Source organism: Pipra filicauda, unplaced genomic scaffold (genome assembly GCF_003945595.2).
Source record: "Pipra filicauda isolate LSUMZ 115617 unplaced genomic scaffold, ASM394559v2 scaffold389_size666192_pilon, whole genome shotgun sequence".
Classification (NCBI taxonomy): domain Eukaryota; kingdom Metazoa; phylum Chordata; class Aves; order Passeriformes; family Pipridae; genus Pipra; species Pipra filicauda.
In genome coordinates this window covers 310,889-331,174 of record NW_024104519.1, presented here as the reverse complement: position 1 = coordinate 331,174, position 20,286 = coordinate 310,889, and the positions used below count along the sequence as shown (strand labels likewise).

Genomic DNA, 20,286 nt, shown 5'->3' with positions numbered 1-20,286 from the left:
AGACTCTCTCTCCAAGCACCAAGACCTGAGGGCAAAGTCTCCCCACCTGCTGCAGCCATTTTGCACCAGGAAGTACCCGGGAAATATTGCTGTGGCAGCCGGGGCTCGGCAGTGCCACCAGAGAGAAGCCAACAGGTTACTCCACGTTTGCCAGGGACACCAGTGCTGTGTAAGAGGTTATTCACCGGCCCTGCTCCTGCTGTGTGACCACACTGCCCCGAAGAGCCCGGGAACAGAGCAAGAAAAGGAGAGGAAGCCTCCTACCTGCGGAGAGCAGGAGGCACGAGTGCCACAGCAGCTGATGGAGACAAAGATGTCTCCACCGAGGGGGTCAAAGCCACCCAGGAGGCCTTTGCTCTCACACTGGCATCAAAAGACAGGCTGAAAGAGCGGCTGAATGAAGCACCAAGGAGAAAAGGGAAAAAAATGGAGAAAAAAAAGAAAAACAACCTGACTCTGATTTTCAAGACTTTGATCAGCGACTGAATCTCCTTTGATAAAATGACTCTCTGAAGAAGGGGCTGGAAGAAATCACAGAGCTTCATAGTGAGCTTAATTTGTTGGTGCAACAAGCACAGCCTGTAATTACATGCTACCATCACCCAAGCATGAATTTCGCCTCATGAACAAGCCTCGGGTTCTGAAACAACATTACTTTTAAACTTCAGCCCATTTTACTGGGATTTTCCTTCAACCTCAATAATTATTTGGGGGGATGCTTCATTTCTCACTCCAGTTGGCTCCAGCTTGGTACAAGCTCCCCCCGGTCACGCCATCACATGACACCCAGAAGCACTCAATGAATTTCTTTGTTCCATTTCTGACTTCATGCTATAGCAAATAAGCACATTTTAACAAGCCACACAAACAGAACCCACAATGGGAAACTGTGGCAGGTTTGTCTCTGCAGCGGGAAATACAGCTTGGGCAAAAAAGTTAAAATACTTGATTTAATAATGTTTTGTTCTTATTCAAGCTCAATTAAAATAATTGCAGCAGCACCACACACACTCCAGAAACATTCAGCTTGTTCGGTCTGTTAATCATTAGGTTCTGGTTTGAAATGTACAGGTAGGTTTTCTTTGAAGTCAACTACTCTCTATTACGTTCAGATTTGTGTTTTGGGGTGTCTGCTTTGAACCACCTCCTAGCAAAATGTGGGCCTACAGTAAGGATAGAAGTGGTGTATGTAACAGCTTTGCTATGTAGTTTAATGCTCAGACTGATTTTAAGAGCAAGACCACATCACTCACTAAGCAAGAGGGGACAGAAATCAACTTGGGCTTCATTTAAGATGTGTAAAACACTCCAGTAAGGGTCAGTTTGGGGGTTTTTTGCAGTAGCTCTATCAATTTGTAAACACACAAACGTCCTGCCGATTTCTAGCATCAGCGGTTGACTAAGACTGGAGTGTAACTTCAGAAAGGACTGGTCTAAAGACAGGAGATCTGTGGGTTTCCAAAGACAATCTGAGACTCAGTACAACCTGTTCATTCACAAATATCAAGCAAAAGAGAAAACACATCCAAAGGCTACAGAGGGTCAACATAAAGATGGCTCACGGCTCCAAGACTGTGATTCACAGAATGATCTGGGTGTAAAACCAAAACAAATCCACAATAAACAACCCACCACCCCCCCCAAATGCTTCTACACGTGCACACTGTCTGTTCCTACCCGGGAGATGGGAAGATCTTCCTCCACTTCTGGAGAGCAGCTAAAGCTTCCTGAACGTTATCACTGTGCAGTAACAAATATCTGACAGGGGGTTATAACAGAAATCACTTGAGGGCCCGGAGCAGGGCTGTAGTTAGTTATTTCAGCAGTAAGCAGTTTAAGGCAAAATGGACTGTTTAATAAAATGTGTAGGCTGAGATGGAGTTATTTGGAATACTCCAATCTCCAAGTGTACTTTAATGAGAATAAAGGGACAGGAGATAACACTGTTCTAAGGACCAGCCAGGCTTCATCAAGGTCTAATTCCCCAAAGTTTTGCTGGTGTTTACAGCACTCTGCTGTTCAGGTTTTATTTAGACTACAATGACTTTGGCCAATGCAAAACCTCATCTACGAGATCTCCACAGTCAGGAAAGCTCTCAAGAAAGACACTGCTACCAAGGTTTAACACACCCATGCTATATAAAATGCCATACTTTTCAGCAGCTGTTTGCATTATGATAAATTGGCAGAACTGGCTCCCCAAGCAAACCTACAAAATAAACACTGAGCTGCCTGCACAGCGACCAAGCTCTCGTAACAACTGCCCCCTTCTAAAAAAAAAAATCACTGGGACTCACTAATCTGAAACAGATACAACATAAACTGCTGCCACAGGTCAGGGGTTTGATAATGGCAGTGGGCTCCACGCTTCCCACGTCACCTCCCAAGCCAGCTGTGCATCTCATGTGCACAGCAGCATTGGGGCCGAAATTCCTGTGCCTTACCCACATTCCATTCAGAGAGAGATGCCTCTCTGATGCCATGCAACGCCTCACTTTGCTCCAAATTAAAGGGTTTGTTCAGTTTAAACACTAAACTGGGAGGACAACAATGATGTCCTGAAAATAAAATTAAGGGCAAGTAACAACACAATTACTTTTTTTTTAAAAGCTGGTATTTTATTTTGGTGAAAGTTTCTGCAAGTCTTTTTTGAATACTTTCATCTCATTAATTTGTGTTCTTGGCATTAAAGCACCTTATTCATTTCAGTCAAACAGCTTCCAAATTGGATGGGGGGAATGTGAAAAAACACAAATCAAATTCAACATACGTAACTGCATTTTAATCTAAATCTTCACCAAGGCCCTGAACTTCAAAAATTTCCTGTTTGAAGGCTGTGCTACAGTTATGTGCTCCATCCTTGGGTGCAACCAATGAATTAAATAACTTTTTCCAGACTGGTGTTGATGTATGGGTGAAAACAATTCCAATGATGGAATACAGTGTCTTAAATTAAGGAACTCCAAAAGGTTTGATGTTCATACTGTTATCTCCCCTTAGAGAGAGAGAGACAACCTTAATTTGTTTCAATTTAAATGTTTCAGCAGGGCATCAGGGCTCCTTTCCAGCTCAGTTCACAATCTGAAGCTGACTCAAGGCTTCCCATTAACTCTCCCTTCAGTCACTGAGTAGGAAGGGAAAACAGTCTTAAGTTGCTTATTTTTGATGAAGCTGACCCATCCATTCATAGGAGGAAAGAAGAGCACAGAGCAAAGAAGAAAGCTGTGCTTGTTTCCCTATACAAATAAAATTATGTGCATGACAAGTGTGCTGCTTAAGAGAAATGGTCACAACAAACCAGCTTATAACCACAGTTCTGGCTACAAACAATTGAAATACTTCCTTCTCACAAGGAATAACAAGGCCCCACACCCTGAGCATTTTAAAATACAGACATCTAAGTGTCATAAAACATCAGAAATATTTTGTCAAAGAGTTCAAGAAACCTTATGGCAAAAGTCTCAGCAATTCCCTCCAAGCATAGTTGTCCCAGGGGAAGGACAGAATATTAAATGGTCCCAGTGTATTTTACTTCCTGGAAAACAGGGAGAAGAGCCCTCTACAATGCCTATTCACAAACCCTTGGAGCTGCATCAGAATGTCAGTTTTGAGCCCAAAGATACTTTCTAAAACAACAACGAAAGATTTTTTTTCTGAACACTAGAAATACCAACAAAAGGAGGCGAATGATTTCAAATCCTTCTAAAGTATCAGCCTTTCTCAAACACAGCCCTGTTCTCTTCTGAAATACCTCTGTGTAACAATGAAACAGAAATAAAAACATTTCTGGTTCAGAGTCCTGATCTGGAGAGAAAAGGTATTTCATTTACTAAGCATCTCATGAATCTGATCTTACCAAAAAAGATCTCAACAGCTTTTCATACTGCAGTGGGATTTTTCTTATAATTAAATGGCAAGGGACTCCACCAAGGTGGAATAAACCAAGTACAGTACCAACAGTACCAATAATTCCTGGTACTGTTCTAAGGGAAGCAACCTGGTTAAAAGAGTGATGTGGGGAAAAAAGCACTTCAAGCACCCCAAAGTGGAAAACACCAAGGAAAGTAGGGGCAGGCAGTAAGACTTGAACCTGGCAGGTCAAGTCAGAAATAATGTAGCTCGTACTCAAAAAAGTCAATTAGAAAATAATCAAGTTAGGATAGGCACTGTTGTTACATCTGCAACTCTAATTAATTGCAGAACGTTTCTGAAGTGGTAGGAGTAATATTCCAGCAAAACACATCCTCTGTACAAGTCTCAACAGGTACAGGAAAAACATACAAAAAGCTGTAAGTTCAGTGCTATTTTATGGATTATGGTAGCTCCTCACACGATGTTTTCACAGGTATTAACACACCCACCACACAGAAAATTTGTTTTCCATTCCTGGAAATAAAACATACTGCTAGAAACCAACCATGCAAATTAAACACAACAGAGAATTACGGCAGGTTCTTACGTTTTCTTCCTCAGGATCCACAGCAGCCCTGGCACTTATTTACTAACCAACCCAGTACCTGGAAGAACTACGGAGTTATCATTCCAAAGGGTTGACCTGGATGGATAACAGGACTATAAAGTGCTTTAGATACGACAAATGTGGCATTAAAATTTCAGGCACATGACAGTTCTGACTGCCTTTGACTTCTGCAAACAGTAACTAAGATACCTGAGTTTATCAGCCTGCAGTGATGACAGCGTTGCCTCGATCACAGCTGCAATGACTGACCACCAGTGAACTTCAACAGCTAGTAGCCATTCACCAAGTTTAAATTGCCACCAGTGTGGAAAACCAACCCACTGCTTCGTTGCCACTTCCTTTGTGAGTCACTTCCCTACGATCCACTCACAGGGGCAAGGACAGGACTCTCCCAGAGCTCAGGTGACATCACCAGAGCAAGGATGCAGGGATCATTTCAGATGTCCTCTCCTCCAGCCCCGGTTAGTCCCACGGGTTTCTCCATCCAAATCCTGCTTCAGAGCAACCCAACTCCTTCCAGCACTCTAAGAAAATCAAACGTAAGGGACATTTACAGAACACTGACGTGTTTCTCACCTCAGAAGCAAAATATTTGTAACAGACATTACAAAACCTACCTATTTTCTTTTCTCACAGCCTCCGCAGAGCCTTCGTTGACAGGAAGTTTACCAAGTGGCAAAAACACAACACAAGCATTTCAGGCCAAGTCCCCATTTCCTTGTTTTTCAACCATAATATTTTCACAATAGCATGAAAGCCGTCTCAGAGTGCAAGACTCCAGCACAAACTGGTTAGTCTTTTGGAAAGGAAAAAAAAAAAAAAAAGCCACTGTAGTATCCAGTGTTCGGCCTGGATCGATGACCGAAACACAAGAACAAAACCAAGGAAACGCGAAGCAAAGGTTAATTGCACACTACATTGTGTTGGTGCTTTAAAAACCAGCTCAGCTAAAATATATAAGTGACCTTGTACGATAATTGCTCGGAAAAGCAGGCAGGCAGCTTCAGTTCGGGAACATAACTGAGAATTTCTGGGATAGAAACGTGGAAACAAGTGATATCGTGTGAATTATTCGCAGAACTAAGTCACCTGGTCACAGCATTAAAAAAAAAAAGCCCAACAAACAGAAAACAGAATACTAATTTCAAGGTGTTTGCTTCGGGGGAGGAGACCTTCAAGGATGTCTACTACAGGAATTACTCCCTATTCATCCCCAGGGAACTCTGATGAGCATGCAGAACGGGCTGCGCAATTCCCAACCATTCCCTATTGTTCCACAGTCGGTGCTCAAGCGAGCGCGTAAACAAGCCACGAAAGACAAGATGCCACCCGATATCCGCTTAAAGACCGCAACTTTATTGACGCGCGGCCCCAAAAGTTCACGCTTGGCCCTTTTTTTCCTCCTTTTTTTGAGCCCAACGGGGAGGCGCAGCAGCAATTACGCAACGCTGTTCCTTCGGAGGCGGCCGGGATGGAAACTCCGGGAATATCCAGGGAGGGCACTGCGTCCCAGGCCCTCGGGGAGTCATCCCGGCTCGACGATGTCCCTCACGCCGCGGCCCCAGGGTGACAACGCAACATGGAGGGCGGGGGGGGGGGGGGGCTCTGCGCCCACACAACCGCGGTACTGCCCGCGCCGACAAGACCCCCTCACGGCGACACACCAAGCAGTCACCGGGGAAGGGGCCGGAGCGCCCCGAGGGGCTGAAACGAGCCCAAAAAATGGGTGTCCGAGAAGCAGCGGGTCCTCCCCGCGACCCCCCCCCCCCACCGCCGCTCCCGCCTTCCCGCCCTCAGCGCCCCGCGCGCGCCAGGCACGGCACGCGCTCCCCCCCACCCCGCTCCCTCAGGGCTGAGGAGCCGCCGCTGAGGGACCCCCTCAGCCTTCCTCTTCCTCCTCCTCGTCCTCCTCTTCCCTCACGGAGCCCAAACTTCCTCAAGGCGCAGCGCCGGCACCTGCCGGGCTTCCCCGCACTCACCGCTGCGGCGCCGGAGGACGCCCAAGCCAGAGCCCGCCTGCCGACCGCCCGACCGCCGTGCCACACAGGTGCCCTGCCCGCCGTCCCCGGGCCCCTCTTCTCTTCCTGCCCGAGCGCCCTGGAAAAGGGCGGGAAGGGACGTGTCCTTCTGGTGCCCCTCAGGACGTGGCGCGGCGCGCCCCCCCTGCCCGTCCCTCCTCAGGTCACACCGTCCCCTCGCTCGGGGACACCGCATCGCCGCGGCTCCCCTGCGGCTCTTCCCCTCAGCCCCTCTGAGGGCTCCTACCGCCCCCTGACATGGCTGTTCCCCTCAGCCCCCCGGCTCTTACCCCCCCACCATGGCTGTTCCCCTCAGCCCCCCGGCTCTTACCCCCCACCTCCAGCCATGGCTGTTCCCCTCAGCTCCCGGCCCTCAGTCCTCCCGCCCCACCATCACCCCTCCGCCGCGGGGTGATGCAAGGCGCCCAAGGCTTCCCCTTGGGTTACGGGAGGGAAAGAGGCAGACGGGAAAAGGGGGGGAATGTGGGAGGGGTGCAGCAAGGACCAAGATGGAACGAGAGCCCCCCTCAGCAAGCGGCGAGGCGGAACGAGAGCCCCCCTCAGCAAGCGGCGAGGCGGAACGAGAGCCCCCCTCAGCAAGCGGCGAGGCGGAACGAGAGCCCCCCTCAGCAAGCGGCGAGGCGGAACGAGAGCCCCCTCTCCGCCGCCCCGCCCGGGCACGGACCCCCCGCCGGAGCCGGGACCGCCTCGCCCCGCTCGGTCCCGCCGAGCGCCCTCACCGCTGTCCCTTCAGGGCCGCTCCTCCGCGTCGCTGCCTGTGGTAAGGAGCCGATGGCCGCAGCTCCGCTCGGGGCTCTCGTCCTTCAGCCGGGTCCGCCCGGCCCGGGCTGCGGCGCTGCTGCGGCGCCGGGAGCGCCGGGCCCGCCGGTGCCTCCGCCCGGGCTCTGCTGCACCTGCTGCGGGGCTGGGCTGCCCTGCGAGCAGAGGAGGCTCCCTCGCTCCGTCCTCCCTCAACTTCGCATCACTCCGGGCTGCCCCCGCTCCGCGCCGCCGCATACACCGGCGCTGCCGTCCGCCCCCGGCTCCGGGGAAAGGCTCGGCTGCCCTCCCGCCCCATGCACTGCCCCGCTCCCGGGACAGCGGGCAGCTCCCGGCACAGGGCAGGTCCCCCGTGCCCGCCTCTGGCGGGAGGGGCCGCGGCCGCCTCCGCCAATCAGCCCCAGCGCCCATAGGGTTTAGCCCCAACCTCTTTAGCTCTAACCCCCACTGGAGGCAGAGGCACCTGCCTCTAAACCAGGTCCATCCAGCTGACTAAACGTTGGCTAAGCAATGAAGTTATCCCACCCTCCATCATCCTGGGAAAGCAGCTTTTAAGGCCCTGACCTGACGGACTTTAAATACTGACGCTAATTCTCCAATTAGTTTTGGGTGGGTGTGGATTTGGTTTTTGGGTGGTTTTTTTTCCTGCTATTCACTTCTATAATAATAACATAACAATAAAGTATAATAAAAGTGTATTTTCACAGCGGACAGACAATAAAGTTCTTTGAAACAATAAAATTTGTCCCTCATCTCACACGCACTCTAAAATCCAAACTTTCCGTCTGCTTGCTTTATTCTTTACGTTCAAAAGTGTTTTATGGACCCACTGTTTCATTGAAACTTTTACAATGAACTCTAAAGAAGTGTCAGTCTCTCTTTCAGATCGGACAGATCAAGTTACTCCTTTAATAAAAGTGAAGGTTTCAGTTTCATCAGACAAAACAAGAAAGTTAATGAAATTGGAATGGTAAGTTAATGATGTGCACGATAAGAGGAATGAACATAAGCTTTAGATTGATCCCCATTCTAGTACAGATGGCTTGCAAAAGAAAATGAAACTTTACTTTCATTCAAATTAGTCCAATTTATTTGGGACATAGAACTTCTCCTGATATTCATTATAGAGCCTTTTAAAAGCTCTTGCGTTTCTCACATATAAAACAAATCATTAAAGTTTCTCAAATCCCATGCCCCATTTGACATCTAGTTAACATTAAATCCCGTGTTAAGCTTCAGTGGGTGACGCTGAAATCCTACAAACTAATAGTGGCCTTTGGCTTTGAGGTAAATACTGAGCTCTCAAAATGAGGTTCTGAAGTTAAATGTCTCAAAATCAAGCATATTCACACTGTTGTGTCAAAGGTTGTAGTTCCTTCTGGACAAAATAAATTTCAAACTGTAATGCCAATGGAAGGCAACAGGTAACAATTGAGTAAATTCAGCTTCTCTGCGTATCTAAGTGACCTCCTTATTCCGGTGGCAACTGCTTTAGGAAATCCAAACCCAGCAGAACCGTTCTTGGGGTAACAGTGGGCATAAGTCTGGATTTGAACCCAGTGTAGGTTTTGTGCAGACCTCCCTGAGCTATGCTGAGATCTCCTGTACATTTATCGATATTCTCTTTATTTCTCTCTTTTGGCTTTAATAAAGGTGCTCTTGCTGTGAAAGCAGCAATTGGTGCAATTACCTGGGGATTTTTATTACAATTGCTTATCAGACCTTGGTAAAAAATCAGTTTAAGTGTTTCTTCATGGAATGTGGTACTGAAAACGTCTCACAGTGGTGGTAGTGTTTTGAATTTGCTGTGTACCATTTAATTCTAACTCAGGAGAGAATGGTACTTTTACAAGCTTTTGTATTATTTCCCACACATTCTGCCTTTCCTGTCAGCACGTCATAGTTGCTTGATTTGATCATTGTTCTGCCTTGCCAGTGTCCTATCTTATTCAGCGAGCAAGCATGGGTCAGACACAAATTATTGTGTTCAGAGTTAATGATTTCCTCAGAACATCATACATTTATTGTAACAGCATGTAGTGGTCTTTCCTTGTGCAAACACTTCAACTCCAAGAACGTGATACTGTCCTGTTATGGGTACATGCTATTGCAAATTTGCTTCTATTTCAAAATCCAGATATGCCTAAAGTTTTTGTATTTAACAATTTTGTATTTCTTTCAAGGTAAGTGTGAAGTGTTCATTATTAACTAAGCTATTATTATATTTCTAAGGTGTATAAGTTGTACAGGCCAACCCTGAAACAGGGATTTTTTATTCTCTGGTAAATTCCAGAATGTAACCCAGAAAGTCAGTGGAATTGGAATCTTGGAATTCGAAATTGTGATAAGAAAATTGGATTCAAATAAAATAATAAAAATTCACAAAATGCTACAAATCTGAAGCATTCTTAATTTCGGTTAAAGTTTTGCAGAGCTAATAAACACTTCAGAAGTGTTTTTGAAGAACTTTCTATCGTTGTCCAAAGGACACTTTTATATTCTTTTTAAAGAGAGGAATAGTTAATGAAAATTTGTTTTTAAGTTGGACAGAGATGTCTCAAAGTTATTTTTACTGGCTGAGGAACAAGGAAATGCTGCTTGACACGAAGTGTTTCTCTGAGGTTGTAGTGTGCCTTCACCCAATAGAATCAAGTTCTAACTTGATTCTGTTGGATGAAGGCAACTGTTCCCTGTTGCATTTTCTTCCTTGTGGACTTTTTATCATGCTCATAAGAATCAAGGAATATTCTAGATCTGTGATTCTTCAAAGCTGGTTAGTTGAACTGTTCAATGTATGTAAGTTAAGTTGAAGATTATGTCCCTTGTGCTTTTCTCCTGATTTGCACAGGTCTGTTGGCAAAAGAGAAAGTGATTTCTCCAGTAGATTTCTGGATCGTGATGATTCACACCCTGTTCTTTGGGTTGTTTTCCCCGCTGCCTTGATTGTTTTGGCTATACATGCACATACCTCAAGAGCTTTTACACAGCAAAGTAGAAGTACAAACCTCCTTGTAGCTCATCTGAGACAGTGTTAGATGATTTTGCTTGTTAAGTGGTACGTGATCGGCCAAACTAATTTATTTACCTGTGGTTTGGAGTTCTTTTGCCTCTCCAATATGCCAGATGGAACTAATCATCTGAAATGTATATTACCTGATTTAACTGCAGTGTTACCAGACAACCAGCTCTTCTAGATCTGCTTGCCACATCTCAGGAACTTGTTCACAGATCCCCATAAAAACAAGAAAAATGTCCAGAAAAGCCTGCCTTTGCTGTAGGTGATTGTTGGCCTTATTATCTCACATAACAGACACTAACACAGAAGTGATGCTAATTCTACCTGTGTGGGTGACTCCCAGAACTGTGTATTACACCTGTAAGTGGTGGTGCCCAACAGAAGATAAGTCCTGTGTGATCACCCTGTATTTTGAGGATCTTTTAGGTGTGAAATGTTAATTTGCAGGTAACTGCTGTGTATTTGGGCAGCGGCAGAGTGTCAAGTGCCTCGGGTTGAGAAACCTGTGGTGCACCTTCAGTTGTTCTCTCAGTGCAGCCTGCGTGATCACAAAACAGTGTGTGCTATTTCCTTGAGCAAAAATTGTAACAGAGAAAGAAGGAATCATTTATGAACAAATTCAAGTGAGATCTCATCTCTTATTATTCCTTGTCTGGCAGTACTGGAACTTTCTGAGGGGGGTTGTTGACCACGGAGTCAGAACACTTTACTGTACAAAGGTGTTAAAACCATTAATCCCACTTCACATTATGTGGTTGGAGGAGGTACAGGGAAGAACACTTAAGAGTATTTAGGGGGATGGAGAGTCTAAAGAAGCTGGAACTCTTCTGTATGGAAAGGGAAAAGCTGAGGGAGGATTTGGTCAAAGTCTGTGAAACCACGAAGTGGGTAGAGATGGCAACTACACAGCTGCTATCCGTTGTAATCCAAGAACGGGTGACAGTAACTGCAGCAAGTATCAAAACAGGTGAAAGAGATGAACGCAAGCTCTTCATGAAAAGCAGCTGACCTTGATTTCCTTGATTACCCCAGGAAGTTTAAAAGCAGGCTGTTTGAGCAGGGTAGGAAGGCAGTGAGCAGCTTTGTGGGCAGCAGCTTTATAAACCTGTTCCAAGGGCAGAGTTTGACTCTGGGAGTGTGCAAGTCCAATACCTGAGTATTCTGGGTAAGTAATAAAGGTTTTGATTATACCAAGTGGTTGTGCTGTCTCTGAAAGGTATTTTCTTTTCCTGGTGTTAGAAACTGAATAGTGGCCCAGAAGGGCTTTGGTCACCCATGTGGTATTTGTTGTACTGGAAGCTCTTAAAGTAGACAGTAGAGAAGCTTGTTAATTAAGTTTTCTTGTTATTTTTGCACTGGTCTCAGCAGAACTCTATTTTAGGGTGTAATTGGAAAATTACAGTACCCTTCTTTTTTTCTTGTTAGCAAGTGGAGATTAATTTGTTTCTGTGCAACTTGGGTCTGGAAGTCTCAGCTGTCTTTTCTGAGTATTTGTAAATCTTTGGGCAGTATCGATGTTAGGCTGAAATACAAACAGGCAATAAGGTGTGGTGTCGGTATTTGTTGATTGAGTCGAGTTTTGTTTATGTTACCTATTCTGGTGAGTCTTTGTTCCTTTGGTTTTTTTTCTATGCTTAACTGTGATTCACTGGAGTCAATTCAAAACCTGTGCAATTCGCTGTAGCATTGCTGTGTTCTAATATTGCTCTTTTGACACTGCATCTTTAGTTGCTTTTTGAATTGGGGGATAACATCTTCCTTGTTATACATTTGCAAAGAAACTTAACAATAGCAAGATGGATGTTTGTGTTCACATTATGACAGAAATTGATGTTTTCCATTCAATTTAAGAAAAACAGTCATTAAGTCCTTAAGAAAACCCCCTGCACGTGAAAAGTCACTCGTGAGGTTTTACTTAGACTATTGTTTCTATCCATAAACTTGACTTTTCAGTTAAGATGTTTTTCTTAACTCCTTGAAAACTGAGAAATCATTGCTATCTTTGACAGGGAGGTTCAAATGCCAGATTGGTACAAACTCAAAAACTATCTGTGTGGATTTAATCTGGTTAAAACATGGTGGGTTTAGTTTTGGTTAAAACTGTTTGCCTATGGAATTTGTTACCTTGCAGGTTATTATATTGCACGCAAATAGTGCCCTAGGTAGCCATCCTTGTTCCTCTTCAAAGAGAAGAGCTACAATTTCATGTCTTTAAGCTTAAGGAACACCACACAATAAATATTAGTGGTAGGTGGTTTTTTTCAGTTTAAGTATCAAAAGATATTTGAAGTGTGTTACCTGATAGAGCTTGCTTGTTGTAATCAGTTTGTTAGTCAGGAAGAAGCAATTACAAAGTAGTACTACAATAAAGTCTCATTTTTAGAAGGAAAAAAAACCCACCAAAACCATGAAATAACAAAGCTTGGAGTTAGTACTAATTTCATACCTGGCCCTTGCAAGTGGTTTTTTTCAGAACCCACTGGCACTATCTCCATATTGTAACAAGTACTGGGTTCACAATGTGGCTGCAGAGGGAGTGAACCCATCTGACAGGATTCTTGATTGTACTTTGTTTTTACACCTGTGAGTGACTTCAGGAGGTGCTGCTGAGGTTTGTAGCTATGGTTATAACTTCAATCATGCACGATGGTAAGCTGTGGTTTGTGTGTTTTTCCCCTGGAAAGTTACTTGTGTATGACCATAAATAAGACAATTAATAGTGCTTGGATACTCCACTAAAACATGTTTCTGTTTGAAGGGGAAGAAAGGGCAACAAACAAATGTGTTGCTCTAGCAGTATTTTATTGTACTTGGTTCTTGCAACATTTCTCATTAATAACAGATGTCTTACCACACCTACTAAAAACCACCACCAAAGGTGAGAAACACTGTTCATCTTGTTTGTTCTCCTTACCTCAGCTGAGAAGCAGGAGTGAGGAACAGAGCACCTCAATAGGGCCTCAAGGAAATAGAGAATTGAACTGACATCTAGGTGGTCACTGGATACTGGCACAACTGACAAGGGCGTGGTATGGGGTGTGTATGTTCGGTTTTCTGGTTTAGAAGTGGTTTGTAACAGCATTCATAGCCTTGCATGTAGTGGCAAAAGCTTGGCAAAACAAATAGTTAGGGATCTTTCCCTGGAGTCTTGTTCAGGTGGCTACTGCTTTTTTTTTTCCTCCTCTTGTCAGAGGTAAGATAACTTGAGTAGGTCATTTTGAGCTCAGTGTTTTGAAGTCTTTGTAGTTAAAGACAGCACTAAGTCATGGTCTCAAAACGTGCTAAACAGTAGAGTCTGCAGAGAACTGACACCCTTCATTTAGATGTCTGAACGTGTCTCCTGTCTCCTCAGATACTGCTAGGCTGTGATTGTAACCTACTGACTGTAACCTGCTTTACCTTCTTCCATTTGTACCCTGACTTAAAGATGAGCTTGGTAAGTCTGTGAAAGACCTGGTAGGACTGAGTTCCTTCAGTGGTAGGATAATAGTCCCAACCTAGGAGGTCCCTTTCAACCCTGAATTTGTGACTATAGATTTATAAGAAGCAAGAGATTAAAAAACAGAACAGGGCTCTCCAGCCTTGATTTTGGGATGCTTGCCAGGGGTACAGGGCAAAGATCCTCAGTACAGGCTCCAGTGCCAGGTGACTATTCAATATCAATTTATTTCTATACAAAGCTGGGAGGGGTAGGGGACAGTGATTTCCAGCAACTGATGTGAAACAAAATAACCCCACAGCATGACTGATCAAAACTGCCAAGGGAATAAAGTGTGGCCGCTGATGTGAGTCCACAGAGCACGGAGGGAACGTGGCGTTTCAAGTGCCACGAGCGGATCTCAGCAACTCTGCAGTGCTTTGGCAAGTCAGTAACTTCTAGTACTGAACTTACTGCAACAGCTGTGAGCCTGCAGCAGCAATGCTGGTTCATCTCGTTATAGCTCCCGTGCTGGGTGTGATGGGAAGTGTGCCCAAATCACTGTGTGTACCTACCCCAGGCCAAGAAGTTGTTTCCCAATGCCTGGGTAGCCACCACCACATCCTCATGCCAGATTCTCCAAACGAGTTCCTCACTTGCATGTCTGTCTGCATTTTGCAAGCACTGATACGCTCTTAGAATGTCATGCTGAAATTACTGCCATCCACTGCTTTAAATCCCAGGGGAGAGGTCTGTGCTTCAGTTGGAGAAGCAGTTCTGTTTTGTTGTAACAGGCATATTCACAGAACTTCCTTATCCCTCTTTCATCTTCGCCCCTTCCTGTATGTCTTAAGAACTATTTCCCCCTATTCCTTGATTGCAAGCAGCCCTGGTAATAAAAACTGTATGTCAAGCTCTCTTTTAAAAGCTGCAGGAGTTATTTTTTTTTCACAGTAGGTGTCACTTCTTCCACTCAGATCTAAGAAATGCACCATCAAAATCTGTTTAAGAGACCACAGCCTTATACAACTGAGGCTGTGTGTTACTTTTATAGCTACCCCTTGTGGGACACCTGCTGTGTGATTTTACATCGTCCCTTCTTACAAATACAGCATGTAATTACTCAAATATTAGTTCTGTACTGATTTCTCTGTTTTTTGGAGTGTATCTGAGACCATTTCCTAAAATGCCAAGTTTTTTCCCTTCTTCTTTTAACTATTTCATGCTGTCCTTGGGCTAAAGGCAACAGAAAGCCTGGAGGCCTGAATATATAGAGAGTCATTTAGGGCAGGTGATGTGCTTTGAAAGAGAGAACAAATTGAAAGGCATTTTCTCTCTCGGCTGCTCTTCTTAGTTTTCAGTGTAGCCATCTTCCCTTTTATTTAGAACAAGAGCTAAATATCAAGAGAAGGACGGGAAAGAAACTTTTAAGAAGAGCAAGAATCCATTTCCAGTTGTCTCAGAACTAGAGAAAGGAGTAGCCTTAACAAATTAGATCTCTAACAAGCCATAAAGATAACTGAGATTTTTAATTATATACCTAACTTAGGGGTACATGTTAGAAGCCTGTTGGTGTTCCATGTCCTGTACCCTGATGACATTCATGCTTCTTTCAAGTCAAATACATATATTAGTCTGAGTTTTTAATTAATTTCCTGTGTACTAAGCTTTGACCTTATATCAGAATTGTTCAGTGTGTGAAGTAATTTTTAACAGCATAATGGTAAGACTGCATTGAAATTGGGTATTAAATAGATTAAGGAAAACATTTTTAAACAGGTACAACGTATGAATCACGATGCTGATGTTTTATATCAACTAACTCTAGAGAATTGGTTTTAAACAATTGCAGAAAATAACACTTTTTTAATAATGCTAGGTGTTATCTCTCCTTTTCAAATAAGCATTTTGTCTGCTTTTATTTTCCAAGACTCTTTTCTTCCTTTCTTCTCCTGGAGGGGAAGTTTGCCTTGTATTAATCTTTTGTTTCTTTTCCTTGCCTTGTCTTTGGGCTAACACATTTTCAAATGGAGTTGTCTGGCTATGGAACTAATTAGCTTGTATCTCTGGATATCTGTGTAATCCCATCTGTGCTTATGATCTCCTAGGAAAACCAAAATTGGACAGGAATAGCATAATTGCAGACAGATATGTTGGCCCTAACATGTGATGCAGGAGAGAGCAGACACTGTTTGTCAGTACAGGAATCTTCCATCTCCGCAGTCCTGTGTTGATGTTATCATATAATGATGCATTTCCTGGGTTTGTCTCCTCATGTGAATGATCTTCTGCAGGACCTTGTCCCTCACCAGGGATGGAACTGGAGGTATTAAGTGTCTTTTACTGGGTACATTTATATTAAAGCCCTCTCAGAAACCTTGAATAATATATTAAATATCTTGCCTAGGGAAATCAGTTTGTCATAGTTTTATACCCAGACTGTGTTAAATATATGCAAAAGCATCAAAATGTTTGGAGCAGTGACCTGTTACACTTAGATTTGTCCCATTTTCCTGTTACTGCAGGAGTAATGACTGAACTCCAGCCAATCAGAAATATATGCTTAGGAAAGAAAAATCTGTTATATAATGATTAATCTCTCCTTCTACAAAGTAGTTTTACCAGCTATTGTAGGAGGTTGGTTCTTTGGTTGGTAGGGAATAGCAAAGCACGGTCAGTTGGAAGTTTAATGTAACATTTCATTTTTCTGTGCTGTGAGTTGTGGTTGGTCCTTTTCTGGATTTTTTTTTTCCTATGTATGATTATGAACCGAGACTTAGTAACTGATTATTAACTGAGGTTTTTGATTTGCTGTGCTGTGAATGGAGAAGTGTAGCAAAATCATTACAGAACTGTCATATCTAGACTGGGATGTTAGAGAGCCTTAGGGAGTCTTCCCTCTGCAAAAGAGGGGTCTGCTGCTTAATGTTGCCCCTGTAGAAGTTTGGGAACACAGTTCTGGACATGATGTGTATCTGGAGTAGCTACAGCCAGTAACAGGTCCTTGAGCATGGGAATCCTGAAATGTAGTTTAGGTTGGAAGATGTGTCTGGAGGTCTAATCCCAGAACCACCCTGTTTGTCTTGGGTGCCTGATGGCTTGAGTTTGGAACATGTCTGAGGCTGTGGATTCCACAGCCAGTCTGACAACCCTCATGGCAGTGTTTTTGTTCAAGTATGTAGTCAGCTCTTCCAGTCTTGGCCTTTGTGTCCAATGCCTTTCATGCTATCATTGTACACCTTCCAAAAGAGCTCTGCTCTTCCTTTGTGCAGCCCCACTGGGTAGCTGGAGAGACCAATGAGATCTCCCCTCAGCTTTTTCTTGAGATAAGGACAATAGAGAAGATATTTATCTGTACTCTTTCCATCTTGGCTTGAGAGTAGACTTTAGGTGAGAGCCTGCAAATATCCCTTCACATGTAGTTTGGGCCTGTTGTGGAAATCTGGGTGCAGTGGGGTTCGTGTGGAACAAAGTGATTCCCAGAAGTATCGTGTTTGGAGGCTGAACTGAGCTTTATGTTCCTGACTTGGATCAGATCTTGAAATGTGCAAAGGGTGGAGGGAAGACAGAATTGGTTCTTCCCTTTGATTTCATATCAATGAAATAGCTGAGAACACTGCCCTGGGAGAACTCATTGCAGAGGAGGCAGCTGAAGGGACAGAGTAAAACAAAACAGGGACAGGATTAGTGAGAACTAAGACATTGGTAGTAGTGGGATAAGTGTTAAGTGTAGATGATACACATGCAAAGAGCAAACCCGAATTCCTATGTGGTGGGCAAGTGACCACAGAAATTACTGTGTACATCTCAATAGGCTGAGGCTTTCCCTTTTGAATTCCACAGTAATGTATTTGTGGACAAGAGTGGAGAAAATGAATAGAAATATTGCAAGATGGGGATTGTGGAAACCATGGAGTTGGGTTTTTCTAGAGTGGAGAGGGAAAGATTATTAGTAGAAGGGGGAGGAGTCGTTTGCTTTTCAGCCACTGCTTTGAATAATGAAATATTTATTCCCTGCAAGAAGAAAAGCTGAAACAATAGAGCTGTGTTTATAGAAAAATGGTCATTTGTCCGGACTCTGATTTCTGGTTCATCAATACCTCTTTGTGAGAGGTACTTCCCTGAAATATGCCTTTGTTTCCAGTGGAATGCAACCAGGGGCGTATAGTGCAAGGAGTCTCAGTTGGGCAGGCTTAAACAAACAATAAAACAGTGCAAAGACTGACATTAAAATGTATATATTTGTTCTGTGCCATGTTCTATTCATTACCTGATTAGAGCATGAGGAAAACAACACATCTTAAAGCTTCCAACCCCATGAGTTTTGTCTGTACATGAGTCTTAAAACATCCTACAACATCATTCAAAGGGCAGTTGCCAAGCTTTTCATAGTGTTTGTTTAAAGAGGTTCTAAATGATGGAAATAACCAGTGAAACTCACTAAGTTGATGCCTCTTCACAAGGACAAACAGCAACTTTTTCCTTTTTTCCCAGCCCACTGAGCCCAGTGATCCAGTGTTATACTTGAAGGGACTATGCCAGGTGGTAACTGAGATGCCTTTAGGTCGCTTGCAGTGTAACTCATCTATGTTCTCAAAATGACATCTGCTTGCCCAGAGGCTGCTCCAGTCTATTTTCTTCTCTCCATGCCCCAGTATCGTTTGCTGGAAGCAATTAAGAGCTGGGAATGCTTATTAATACGTCACTGTTTGTCATGTCCCTGTTGTGATGACAGGGTGTGTTAGGGCTCCCTTTCTCTGTCAGAGAACCCAATGTGGCCCAGATTGCAAGTTCAATAATATAAGAGCATGGTGCTAGTTAGATTTGTTGAGGGTTTTTTTCTGTACTCCATTCTGGTATGTTGACCTTGCCTGTTGTTCTGACTCTCTTGGAAAGCACCATCTAGTGGTAAAAGCTCACCGAGAAATGTAGGAACAGGTTCTGTTCCTCCTTTCCGTGGTATATGTCTCCTGCCTCTCTTCTGGAAAAATGCTCTTGAGCCTTATTTTTAGCAGATTGCTCTCCAGCCTAGTTGAGACTTGGAAGCTAATTGTGGAGGGTCCATTGAGAATTCAGGACAGCCACCAAGGAATTTGTGAAGTGACTTGCACATGTTGGTGACAAGGTTGGCAGTAGTTGCTTTAATGTATCCATATGACAGCCTGGATTCAACAGGATGGACATTGGCCAGTAATTGGTCTGTTCTGGTCACTGAACAAAATACAAATCCATGCAGCACAGTGAAATGAGCATTATTGTATTTTGACTCCTTAAAGACAAAAGTTAGTGTTCTTTTAACAAAACAGAAGTGGGTATGAACAACTGAATTCCATTATCACTGATAACCGCAGTGATGAACAGATGGTGTCACGCCTTGCTGTCTTGCCTGCATCAAATGCTCCCTCTGACTAATGGTCTTTGAAAATATCTCCCTCCCAGAATAGCACTACCTTCCCTCTTCGTCACCATACTATAGAGCACCAGAGGTGTCTTCCAATTTCATTAAAACTATCAAGGAAAAGGTGTTTACTGGTGATCAGTGAGTATGCACATATCGAGGTGCAACATCCTAACAGATAAATCATTATGGGCCTGTCCTATACCATGGTATCATTGGATTTATTTTTTTAGTGTTAGGAGAGAAAATGAGCTTGAACAGCTTGAAATAGGAAGAGGTTTGAAATCTAGTCTTTTTTTGACCCATAAAAATGACACATAACTACCAAGATTAATATAGTAACTTTAATGTTGTTGATTCTGGAAATATTTTCAGCCTAACCTGTGTTCAATTTTGAGCCAATACCAGATTTCTGGTAAAATCAAGAATCAAAAGTGAAAGAAAAGAAGTTTCTGTTTTCTTAATATTGTGCTGCACACAATACATCTAAAATTTAGGGAGCCGAAGCACTTCTGAGTTTTATGCTTAGATATCAGAGCTGTTGATTGCAGAGTCACTTATGTGTTAATGCAGAGATAGGATGCATTGTTAGCACGAAGACTTGAGAGTTCTGCCACAGAACTGGGCTGGTGTGTGTCTGAGGCACAGAGGTGAACAAGGGTGACAGGCAGCTGGAGGTACCGCCTGCTGCTTGAGGAGAGTGCAGTCACTTGTCTTAAAACAACATTTGTGAGATTTTTCCAGACAAACTGCCCTGCTGGTATTGTTTCTATTGCCCTGCAGTTCAAAGTCGTAAGAGGGTGTATCCTCACAGCACGAAACTAGGAGCTATCACCAGATCTTAATTCTTGGTTTAGCCATCAGAGAGGATCCCTCCTTTCTTGCCAGAGCAGATAGGACAGAGGCAAAAGGTGCTTGAATCAGTAAGGTTAAGGTCAAAGCAGGTAATGAAACTATCTCTTAAGTGAGGACACTATTGATAATGACTCAAATTCTTTTGCAACTCCTGGTGCACTGTAAGTGTTGATTAGAAATAATTCTCAAACTTGATTCCAAATGATGATTAGGTGTGAATTATCACACAAACCTGAAGGCATCTGTGAAACACTCTGCAAGAGTGATGACTAATGTGGTGATTGTGTGGTGAATTGTAGACAGGAGCTGCTGAGATGTTTT

The 20,286-nt window shown here is 43.8% G+C and overlaps 1 protein-coding gene and 1 long non-coding RNA gene across 4 annotated transcripts in view; one reads left to right on the top strand and one right to left on the bottom strand.

The window, feature by feature from the left end:
* Positions 1 to 7,680, bottom strand: part of UGT8 (UDP glycosyltransferase 8) — a 35,165-nt gene extending 27,485 nt beyond the window's left edge. The window contains exons 1-2 of one of the 3 annotated variants that reach the window (XM_027716779.2): positions 7,239 to 7,591; positions 6,460 to 6,577 (exon numbers count right to left, since the gene is read on the bottom strand). The gene's annotated coding sequence lies outside the window, so the exon portion shown is untranslated. Of the gene's footprint in view, positions 1 to 6,459; positions 6,578 to 7,238 lie in introns of those variants that run through there. The other 2 variants (XM_027716780.2, XM_027716777.2) reach the window with 2 other exon arrangements.
* The window catches only part of LOC120323965, a 64,636-nt gene continuing 50,716 nt past the window's right edge, over positions 6,367 to 20,286 (top strand). Inside the window, exons 1-2 of the long non-coding RNA XR_005564918.1 lie at positions 6,367 to 6,527; positions 8,164 to 8,248. This is a non-coding gene — a long non-coding RNA (uncharacterized LOC120323965). The remainder of the gene's footprint in view (positions 6,528 to 8,163; positions 8,249 to 20,286) is intronic.